The following is an 11,600-nucleotide window of genomic DNA, read 5'->3' as shown; positions in this document are numbered from 1 at the left end:
GCTTATAATTGTATAGGTATTCCCTTATATGTAACAATGGTTTTTCTATTGCTGCCATGAATACCCTCTTCTCTATAACTTTCGACATTTTAAATATAATACATCTTGGTGGAGTTCTTTTTTGGGTTCCACTTATTCGGAATTCTCTGGCTTTTCTGGATCTGGATGCCTGTTTCCCTAACAAGGTTTGGGAAATTTTCAGCCATTATTTCTTCAAATAAGATTTCTGTCCCTTTCTCTTTCTCTTCTCCTTATGGGAGCCCTATGATACAATGTTAGTCCACTTGATGTTGTCTTTTTTTTATTAATTGAAACATTTATTTATATCAATATGGATTCATGTATATTTATTTTTTAATTAATCCCAGTGTAGTTAACATACAGTGTTATATTAATTTTAGTTATACAATATAGAGATTCAACAATTCCATAATTACTCAATGCTCATCAAGATAAGTGTACTCTTGGGGCACCTGAGTGGCTCAGTCAGTTAAGTGTCCAACTCTTGATTTTAGCTCTTGTTTGTTTCTCAAAACTTTGTGCTTGTCCAAGCAGAATATTTTTTAATATTTCCCAGTATTTGAGAATGTGCTAAGATCTGTCAGTACTGTCCCAAAGGGGAGGATATCAGCACCTAGTTTCAAGATGAATCCAGATCCTCAGTCATAAGCTTTTAGAAATATGCAAATATGTACAGTCCAATGTATCACAAGCATAAGTTCCCCTGGCCACCAGAGCCAGGTGATCTGAAGGTGTTCCCTGAGGGACAGTCACAAAAATCAGGGCTCCAGATGAGTGTATAAGCTCTTTTTTAGGTGATACCAGTGAGCTGGAGCAAGGCAGAGAGAGTATCATGATGGCATCCACATTCTCTGTTCCTTCAGAGCTGCTCCACAAACCACTGAATATGTATCATACCTGAATCAGGCCTCTCAAGCCAAAGTTCCAGGACAAGCAAAGGGGACTCCTTTACATAAAGACTGTGGGATATGTCTCAGTTTGCTTTTTCTGCAGTGCCCTGAGGTTAGAAGCCTGCCAAGAACCATCTCTCCAATTGACATAGTCCCACAGGACCCAGAAAAGCAAACCCACCTGGCCACCAGAGCCAGTCCAGCAAGTGGTTTCTCCTGGGAGGCAGCCATACACACACACACACACACACACACACACACACACACACACACACACAACAAATGCACCAAATACTTGTAAAATTCCTGTCCTCTTCAGGAGATACTGATGCTCTGGAGCATGGCAGAGGGTTGAGCAGGAAGGTAGTGCCTGCTTTCTGATGTCTCTGGAAAGGATTACCATTAGCCACTAGGTGCATATTTAATTGGAAGCCTGCCCCTCAGGCTCAATCATAATGGTTAACTAATAGGACTTCTTCATAGAAATACTGAGCTCCTGGGTCTGTTTTTGCCTCTTTCCCTGGGTGTGGTGTCTAAGAACTCTTTCTCCATTGGTTATAGTCCTGTGGGAACCATGGAAGTAAGCCCCATTTGCTACCAAATCCAGGCACTGTAGAGGTGCCCCCTGGCAACAGTTGCAAAAGTTGGGGCACTAGACAGGGATATGAATATTTTTTTCTGGTTGACACCAATTATTACATGGGACCAGGGAGCAATCCCATGATTGGGATTGATCCCAGGAACACAAGCTTCCCTGGCCTCCAGAGCCAGGCAATCAAGAGGTGTCCCTTAGGTGGCAGCCCAAGAAATTTGGGCACCAGATACATGTAAAAGCTCTCTTCCAGGAGATATTGGTCCATTGAAGCATGGCAAAGAAAGAACATGAAGATGATGCTTGCCATTTTCTGTCCCTGGAGAGTGTTCCAGCATGTTCCTAGATGTGTATGTTAAATTACGTGCCTTCCCCTTAGGTTGATGTTTTAATATAAGCAGGTGAGCCTCCTTTGTTTTCAGTCTGGGCACAATCAGCTGCCTCTGAGTTGAGCATTGCAGCATCTGAGTCCCAGTGCATGAGAATTTTAATAGCAGTTTCTGAGATTACTACAGTGTTGTGGGTCTGGGGACATGATCTTCGTTGGTTTTCAATGCTGGATGTATGGGGCACTTGTCTCTTGAGTGTATGATTTAAAAGTTGGGCTGCCTGATGTGGAGGTTGAATCCTCTGCTCCTCAGAGAGAAGCTCCTTGCTTTGAGTTCCTTCTCAGTTGTAGGTCTCCATGCCAGGGGGTGGGATTTATGGCAATAATGTCCCAGCCTCTCCTATCTGCTTTGATGTGGTTTTCCTCCTTTTTTGCCCAACGTGTAGTCACCACTCAGCCAGTGTTTAGTTTTATTTTTAAGATAAAATTATTCCACGTGTAGCTGTATACTCATTGTGTCTGTGGGAGGAGGTGAGTTCATGTTCTTCCTACATCATCATCTTGAACTTGAACTCCTTTTAACATTTGATTTGCTCAAATCAGGAAATAGAAAATCCACATCCATTGTGTTTGGTTTATTATGTCTCTTGCTCTGTCTCTCTCTCTCTCTTTTTCCTCTGTTTTAAGTTTGGTATTTTTTCTCATTTACTTTTTTATTGTAACTTATTTGTTGAAGAAACTGAGTCATTAATTCCACATTCTGTATATCATTGTGTATCATGGTAGTGTTTGGCACATTTCTATATACCTTGGCTTTTGTAAAATTTTCTAAAAGCACCTATTAGTTAGATCTAAAGGTTTGATCAGATTCAGGTTTTATTTTTGGCAAGAATAATTCATGAGAGATAATGTATAATTCTATCAGGAGAAACAGGGTCCGCTATCACTTTTTTATGATAAGTTCAGGCATCATGATTCTTTTAAAAATTTCCAGTTAATATTACCTCTAATGGCTTTAGTAGCCAAATAAATAAAAGTTTTCATTAGGGTTTAAAAGTGATGACATTTCAATTCTGTCAAAAAACTGTATTCTTTAATTTCCAAATATAACATTTCTTATGTTTTGTTTATTGATTTCTAGCATACTTGCATTGTATGCATCATAATCTATGATTTTTTAATTTGTTTTTTTAGCAAGGCATAATTCATACAGAATTAAAGCACACTTTTAAGTATATAAGCTTGTAAGTTTTGGCAAATTAATCCATCATCCAACCACTATAACTTCTACTAAGATGGAATACAGTTATATCAGACCCAAAACTTTTTATGCCCCTTTATAGTTAACTCATCCCTCCACTTCCAGCCCCTGTCAACCACCAATTTTTTTCAGACTCTCAAGTTTGGCTTTTCTACATTGTCATATAATGAAAACATATAGTATGCAGCCTCTTGAATCTGCCTTCTTTCATTTAGTGTAACACATTTGAGATTCATCTATGTGTTGTGTTTCAGCAGTTTATTCCTCTGTTGCCAAGTAATATTACATTGTATGGATGTACCACAATTGGCTAATTCACTTACCAGTTGAAGGATATATTTTAATATTTTTTTCATTTGATACCATGCATAAATGAATAAAACTACAATAAACATCTGTGTATATGTTTTTGCATAAAAAATTGTATTCAGTCAAATAAATATATTGGATTAGCACTGCTGGTTTGTATGCTAAGTGTAAATTTAATTTTAAAAGAAACCACCAAACTAAAAAATGAAACAAGATCAAACAAGAAAGGGAGACAAACCATAAGAGACTCTTAATCATAGGAAACAAATAGGTTGCTGGAAGGGAGGGGGTGGAGAGATGGGGTAACTGGGTGATGGACGTTGGGGAGGGTATGTGTTGTAATGAGCACTGGGTATTATAAAAGACTGATGAATCACAGACCTGTACCCTGAAACAAATAATACACTATATGTTAATTAATTTAATTTAAATTTAAATAAAAACAAAACACCAAACTATTTTCCAAAGAGGCTGCACCATTTTTGCATTTCTATCAGCAATGTCGCAGAGTCCCATCTGGTCTACATGCTTCGAGCAACTTGATATGGTTAGAATTGTTTATTTATTATCTGTCTTCTATCTATCTTCTATCTATAAAAGCTATCTATCTAATCTATTTATTTTAAATATTCTATTGAATGTATGGTGGTATCTCACTGTGGTTTTAAGTTGTATTTACTTAATGACTAATGATGTATTTTTTAATGTGCTTATTTGACATTCAGTTGTCATTTTTCATTAAGTGTCTTTCCAAATCTTTTGCCCATTTTTATGAATATTTTTATTATTAAATTTTAAGTCTTCTAGATACAAGTTCTTTACCAGATATGTGTTTTCTTTTCTTTTTTTTATTATTATGTTATGTTAATCACCATACATTACATCATTAGTTTTTGATGTAGTGTTCCATGATTCATTGTTTGCATATAACACCCAGTGCTCCATGCAGAACGTGCCCTCTTTAATACCCATCACCAGGCTAACCCATCCTCCCAGCCCACTCCCTTCTAGAACCTTCAGTTTGTTTTTCAGAGTCCATCGTCTCTCATGGTTTACCTCCCGCTCCGATTTCTGCCCCCTTCATTCTTCCCTTCCAGATATTTCTTCTTCTTCTTCTTTTTTTTTTTTTTTAACATATAATGTATTATTTGTTTCAGAGGTACAGGTCTGTGATTCAACAGTCTTACAAAATTCACAGCGCTCATCATAGCACATACTCCCCCAATTTCTATGACCCAACCATCCCATCCCTCCCACACCCCACCATGACAGCAACCCTCAGTTTGTTTCCTGAGATTAAGTATTCCTCATATCAGTGAGGTCATAGGATACATGTCTTTCTCTGATTCACTTATTTCGCTCAGCATAATACCCTCCAGTTCCATCCACAACATTGCAACTGGCAAGATTTCATTCCTTTTGATGGCTGCATAATATTCCACTGTATATATATATACCACATCTTCTGTATCCATTCATCTGTTGATGGACATCTTGGCTCTTTCCATAGTTTGGCTATTGTGGACATGCTGCTATAAACATCGGGGTGCATGTACCCCTTCAGATCCCTACATTTGTATCTTTGGGATAAATACCCAGTAGTGCAATTCCTGGGTCATAGGGTACCTCCTTTTTTTGAGGAATTTTTGAGGAACCCCCATACTGTTCTCCAGAGTGACTGCACCAGCTTGCATTCCCACCAACAGTGTAGGAGGGTTCCCCTTTCTCCACATCCCCGCCAACATCTGTCATTTGCTGACTTGTTAATTTTAGCCATTCTGACTAGTGTGAGGTGATATCTCATTGAGGTTTTGATTTGGATTTCCCTGATGCTGAGCAATGTTGAGTACTTTTTCATGTATCTGTTGGCCATTTGGATGTCTTCTTTGGAAAAATGTCTGTTCATGTCTTCTGCCCATTTCTTCATTGGATCATTTGTTCTTTGGGTGTTGAGTTTAAGAAGTTCTTTATAGATTTGGATACTAGCCCTTTATCTGATATGTCATTTGCAAATATCTTCTCCCATTCTCTCGGTTGTCTTTTGGTTTTGTTGACTGTTTCCTTTGCTGTGCAAAAGCTTTTTATCTTGACGACATCCCAATAGTTCATTTTTGCCCTTGCTTCCCTTGCCTTTGGCGATGTTTCTAGGAAGAAGCTGCTGAGGCTGAGGTCAAAGAGGTTGCTGCAAAATTCCTTTAGAATTTTGATGGACTCCTGTCTCACATTGAGGTCTTACAACCATTTTGAGTCTATTTTTGTGTGTGGTATAAGGAAATGGTCCAGATTCATTCTTCTTCATGTGGCTGTCCAATTTTCCCAACACCCTTTGTTGAAGAGACTGTCTTTTTTCCATTGGACATTCTTTCCTGCTTTGTCGAAAATTAGTTCACCATAGAATTGAGGGTGCATTTGTGGGCTGTCTATTCTGTTCCATTGATCTATGTGTCTGTTTTTGTGCCAGTACCATACTGTCTTGATGATGACCGCTTTGTAATAGAGCTGGAAGTCCGGAATGGTGATGCCACCAGCTTTGCTTTTCTTTTTCAACATTCCTCTGGATATTCGAGGTCTTCTCTGGTTCCATACAAATTTTAGGATTATTTGTTCCATTTCTTTGAAAAAAGTGGATGGTATTTTGATGGGGATTGCATTGAATGTGTAGATTGCTCAGGTAGCACTGACATCTTCACAATATTTGTTCTTCCAATCCATGAGCATGGAACATTTTTCCATTTCTTTGTGTCTTCCTCAATTTCTTTCATGAGTATTTTATAGTTTTCTGAGTACAGATTCTTTGCCTCTTTGGTTAGATTTATTCCTAGGTATCTTATGGTTTGGGGTATAATTATAAATGGGATCAACTCCTTAATTTCTCTTTCTTCTGACTTGTTGTTGGTGTATAGGAATGCCACTGATTTCTGTGCATTGATTTTATATCCTGCCACTTGACTGAATTCCTGTATGAGTTCTAGCAGTTTTGGGGTGGAGTCTTTTGGGTTTTCCACATAAAGTATCATATCATCTGCGAAGAGTGAGAGTTTGACTTCTTCTTTGCCGATTTGGATGCCTTTTATTTCTTTTTGTTGTCTGATTGCTGGGTCTAGGACTTCTAATACTATGATGAACAGCAGTGGTGATAGTGGACATCCCTGCCATGTTCCTGACCTTAGTGGGAAAGCTCTCAGTTTTTCCCCATTGAGACTGATATTCACTGTGGGTTTTTCATAGATGGCTTTTATGATATTGAGGTATGTACCCTCTATCCCTATACTCTGAAGAGTTTTGATCAAGAGAGGATGTTGTACTTTGTCAAATGCTTTTTCTGCATCTATTGAGAAGATCATACAGTTCTTGTTCTTTCTTTTATTAATGTATTGTATCACATTGATTGATTTGCGGATGTTGAACCAACTTTAGAGCCCAGGGATAAGTCCCACTTGGCCATGGTGAATAATCCTTTTAATGTACCGTTGGATCCTATTGGCCAGTATTTTGGTGAGAATTTTTGCATCCATGTTCATCAAGGATATTGGTCTGTAATTCTCCTTTGGATGGGGTCTCTGTCTGGTTTGGGGAATCAAGGTAATGCTGGCCTCATAAAATGACTTTGAAAGTTTTCCTTCCATTTCTATTTTTTGGAACAGTTTCAGAAGAATAGGTATTAATTCTTTAAATGTGTGGTAGAATTCCCCTGGGAAGCCATCTGGCCCTGGGCTTTTGTTTGTTGCGAGATTTGTGATTACTGCTTCAATTTCCTTAGTGGTTATAGGTCTGTTCAGGTTTTCTATTTCTTCCTGGTTCAGTTTTGGTAGTTGATACATCTCTAGGAAAGCAGCTATTTCTTCCAGATTATCTAATTTGCTGGCATAGAGTTACTCAGAATATGTTCTTATAATTGTTTGTATTACTTTCGTGTTGGTTGTGATCTTTCCTCTTTCATTCATGATTTTGTTGATTTGGGTCATTTCTCTTTTCTTTTAGATAAGTCTGGCCAGGGGTTTATCAATCTCATTAATTCTTTCAAAGAACCAGCTCCTACTTTTGTTGATCTTTTCTACTCTTCTTTTGGTTTCTATTTCATTGATTTCTGCTCTGATCTTTATTATTTCTTTTCTCCTGCTGGGTTTAGGCTTTGTTTGTTGGTCTTTCTCCAGCTCCTTTAGGTGTAGGGTAAGGTTGTGTATTTGAGACCTTTCTTGTTTCTTGAGAAAGGCTTGTATTGCTATATACTTTCCTCTTAGGACTGCCTTTGCTGCATCCCAAAGATTTTGAACAGTTGTGTTTTCATTTTCATTGGTTTCCATGAACTTTTTAAATTCTTTAATTTCCTGTTTGACCCATTCATTCTTTAGTAGGATGCTCTTTAGCCTCCATGTATTTGAGTTCTTTCCGACTTTCCTCTTTTGATTGACTTCTAGTTTCAAAGCATTGTGGTCTGAAAATAGGCAGGGAAAGATCCCAATCTTTTGGTACCTGTTGAGACCTGATTTGTGACCTAGGATGTGATCTACTCTGGAGAATGTTCCATGGGCACTAGAGAAGAATGTTTATTCTGTTCCTTTGGGATGGAACGTTCTGAATACATCTATGAAGTCCATTTGGTCCAGTGTGTCATTTAAAGTCTTTATTTTCTTGTTGATCTTTTGCTTAGATGCTGTGTCCATTTCAGTGAGGGGGGTGTTAAAGTCCCCCACTATTGTTATATTGCTGTCGATGTGTTTCTTTGCTTTTGTTATTAATTGGCTTGTATAATTGGCTGCTCCCATGTTAGGGGCATAGATATTTACAATTGTTAGATCTTCTTGTTGGATAGACCCTTCAAGTAGGATATAGTGTCCTTCCTCATCTCTTATTACAGACTTTGGTTTAAAAATCTAATTTCTCTGATTTAAGGATTGCCACCCCAGCTTTCTTTTGCTGTCCATTAGCATGGTAAATGGTTTTCCACCCCCTCACTTTCAATCTGGGGGTGTCTTTGGGTCTAAAACGAGTCTCTTGAAGACAGCATATTGATGGGTCTTGTGTTTTTAGGCAATCTGATAGCCTGTGTCGTTTGATTGCGGCATTTGGCCCATTTACATTCTGGGTAACTATTGAAAGATAGGAATTTAGTGCCATTGTATTGCCTGTAAGGTGACTGTTGCTGTATATTGTCTGTGTTCCTTTCTGGTCTATGTTACTTTTAGGCTCTCTCTTTGCTTTCTTTGCTGAAAGGACCCCTTTCAATATTTGTTGTAGGGCTGGTTTCGTGTTTGCAAATTCCTTTAGTTTTTGTTTGTCCTGGAAGCTTTTTATCTCTCCTTCTATTTTCAATGACAGCCTAGCTGGATATAGTATTCTTCGCTGCATATTTTTCTCATTTAGTGCTCTGAATATATCCTGCCAGTCCTTTCTGGCCTGCCAGGTCTCCATGGATAGGTCTGTTGCCAGTCTAATGTTTCTACCATTGTAGTCTACAGATCTCTTCTCCCGAGCTGCTTTCAGGATTTTCTCTTTGTCTCTGAGACTCATAAGTTTTACTATTAGATGTCAGGGTGTTGACCTATTTTTATTGATTTTGAGAGGGGTTCTCTGTGCCTCCTGGATTTTGATGCCTGTTTCCTTCCCCAAATTAGGGAAGTTCTCTGCTATAATTTGCTCCAATATACCTTCTGCCCTTCTCTTTCTTTCTTCTTCTTCTGGGATCCCAATTATTCTAATGTTGGTTCATCTTATGGTATTGCTTATCTCTTGAATTCTGCCCTCGTGAGCCAGTAGTTGTTTATCTCTCTTTTTCTCAGCTTCTTTATTTTCCTTCATTTGGTCTTCTATATCACTGATTCTCTCTTCTGCCTCCTTTATCCTAGCAGTTAGAGCCTCCATTTTTCATTGCACCTCATTAATAGCCTTTTTGATTTCGACTTGGTTAGATTTTAGTTCTTTTATTTCTCCAGAAAGCGTTTCTCTAATGTCTTCCATTCTTTTTTCAAGCCCAGCTAGTATCTTTAAAATCATCATTCTGAACTCTAGTTCTGACATCTTAATAATGTCCATATTGATTAGGTCCCTGGCAGTCAGTGCTGCCTCTTGTTCTTTTTGTGGAGGTGATTTTTTTCCATCTTGTCATTTTGTCCAGAGGAGACTAGATGAATGAGAAATCAAAATGGTAACAGGGTAACAATGTCCCCAGAAAATATACACTAAACAAATCAGAAAAGACCTGAAACTGGGGGAAAAGAAAGGGTAAGAAAGAAAAAAGAAAAAGAAAAAACAAACAAAAACAAAACAAAAAAAAACAGGATATGATCAAATATGATCAGGCTGGTGCATAGATCAGTGCCACACACTAGATTTTGGGCATATTTTGGTCTGTTAGAAGAAAGTGCCTCCCAAAATTTTAAAGAAAGAAAAACTTATATATGTACAAAAATAAGGGTTAATATGATGAAGGGATGTAATATGACTGTAAAGATGAAAATTATAAAAGAATTTAAAAAAGGAATTGATAAGATAAGAAGTTGGTTGAAAAAAGAAAGAAGAGGATTAAAAAAAAAATGGGAGAGAATGTGATCAGGCAGGGGACTAGAACAAAGCCATACACTAGAGATTTAGGGTATATTTTGATCTGTTAGAAGAAACTGTATCTAAAAATTTTAAAGAGAGAACAACTTATATATATATGCCAAAAATAAGGGTAACTACTATTAAGGGATAGAATTTGACTCTAAAAATGAAAAATAAGAAATATTTTTTTAAAAAGGGATTGATAAGATGTTGGTTTAAAAAGGGAAAAAGAAAAATTAAAAAAAAAAAAGTTAAAAAAAATTTAACTTTGAAAGACTAAAGAATCATGGGAAAAAAGCCATGAATTCTATGTGCAGTATTCCCCTAGCGCTGGCATTCTGCTGTTCTCATTAATTGGTAAACTTGGTCTTGGCTGGCTGTTCTTGCTGATCTTCTGGGGAGAGGCCTGCTGCCGTGGTTCCCAAATGTCTTTGCCAGAGCCAGAATTGCCCCACCCTTGCCGGGTCCGGGCTAAGTAATCTGCTGGGGTTTGCTCTCGGGAGCTTTTGTTCCCTGCAAGCTTTCCGTACAGATTTGGAGGACGAGAGTGAAAATGGCGGTCTCCCAATCTCCACCCAGAGGAGCCGAGAGCTCGGGGCCCCACTCCTCAGTGCGCCCCCAGAGAAAAGCAGTCAGTCACTCCCGTCTCCCCAGTCTCTGGCTGCACTCCGTGCTCACCTGGCTTGTGACCGAGCATTTCTATCTCTGGCACCCAACTAAGTGTGGCATCTCCAAACCCAGCAGATCCCTGTGGTGCGCTCCTGCACTGCTCCTCCCGGGGGGAGGAAGGGAGTCTCCCCAGATCTGCTGCTTGTTGGGTCCCTGCTGGAGGAACAGTGGTCTGACTGTGCCACGGATCACGGTTTATGGCAACCCTGAGCTGAAAGCCCACGCCTCAGCTCCGTCTCTGCAGCCAGCTTCCCTGCTCCAATATCTGGGATTTCTGCCGCACTCAGACATCCTGGCCTTTCTGTGACCCCGAGGTCCTGAGACCACACTGTCCCAGAGAGGTTTCCACCCCCCGCTTAGCCACTGGAGCAACGTCCCTCAGCGGAGCAGACTTCTAAAAGTTCCGATTTTGTGCCCCGCTGCTCTATCACTTGCCAGAATTGGCCGACGGAGGCCCCCTCCCCCGCCGTCTATCCTCCCGAATATCACCTTGGATTCACTTCTCCGCATGTCTTACCTTCCAGAAAGTGGTCGCTTTTCCGTTCAGAGTTGTTGCTATTCTTTTCTTTGATCTCCTGTTGAGTTCATAGGTGTTCAGAATGGTTTGATCCCTATCCAGCTGAATTCCTGGGACCAGAGGAAATCCAGGTCTCCTACTCCTCTGCCATCTTGCTCCGCCAATCCAGATATGTGTTTTAAAATATTTTCTAATATACAGTCTGATATGTTATAAAAAATGTAATTCTGAAAATATACAAGAATTAAATTTTAATGCAAATACTTGATACCTATAATACTGTCACTGGTTGTTGTGATTATTTTATGAATTGTTAGGGGTCAATAAGTCTGCAAAGTATTCTAAACATTTTCAATTTCTGCCATTTCGAAATGGAACTCACAAACTTCTATTAACATGCATGAATGGAGAAAATGTGATGTATTCACAATTACTCAGCCACAAAAAGGAATGAAGTATTAAAATATGCT

Source organism: Phoca vitulina, unplaced genomic scaffold (genome assembly GCF_004348235.1).
Source record: "Phoca vitulina isolate PV1807 unplaced genomic scaffold, GSC_HSeal_1.0 scaffold34, whole genome shotgun sequence".
Classification (NCBI taxonomy): domain Eukaryota; kingdom Metazoa; phylum Chordata; class Mammalia; order Carnivora; family Phocidae; genus Phoca; species Phoca vitulina.
This window is presented reverse-complemented; position numbering follows the sequence as displayed.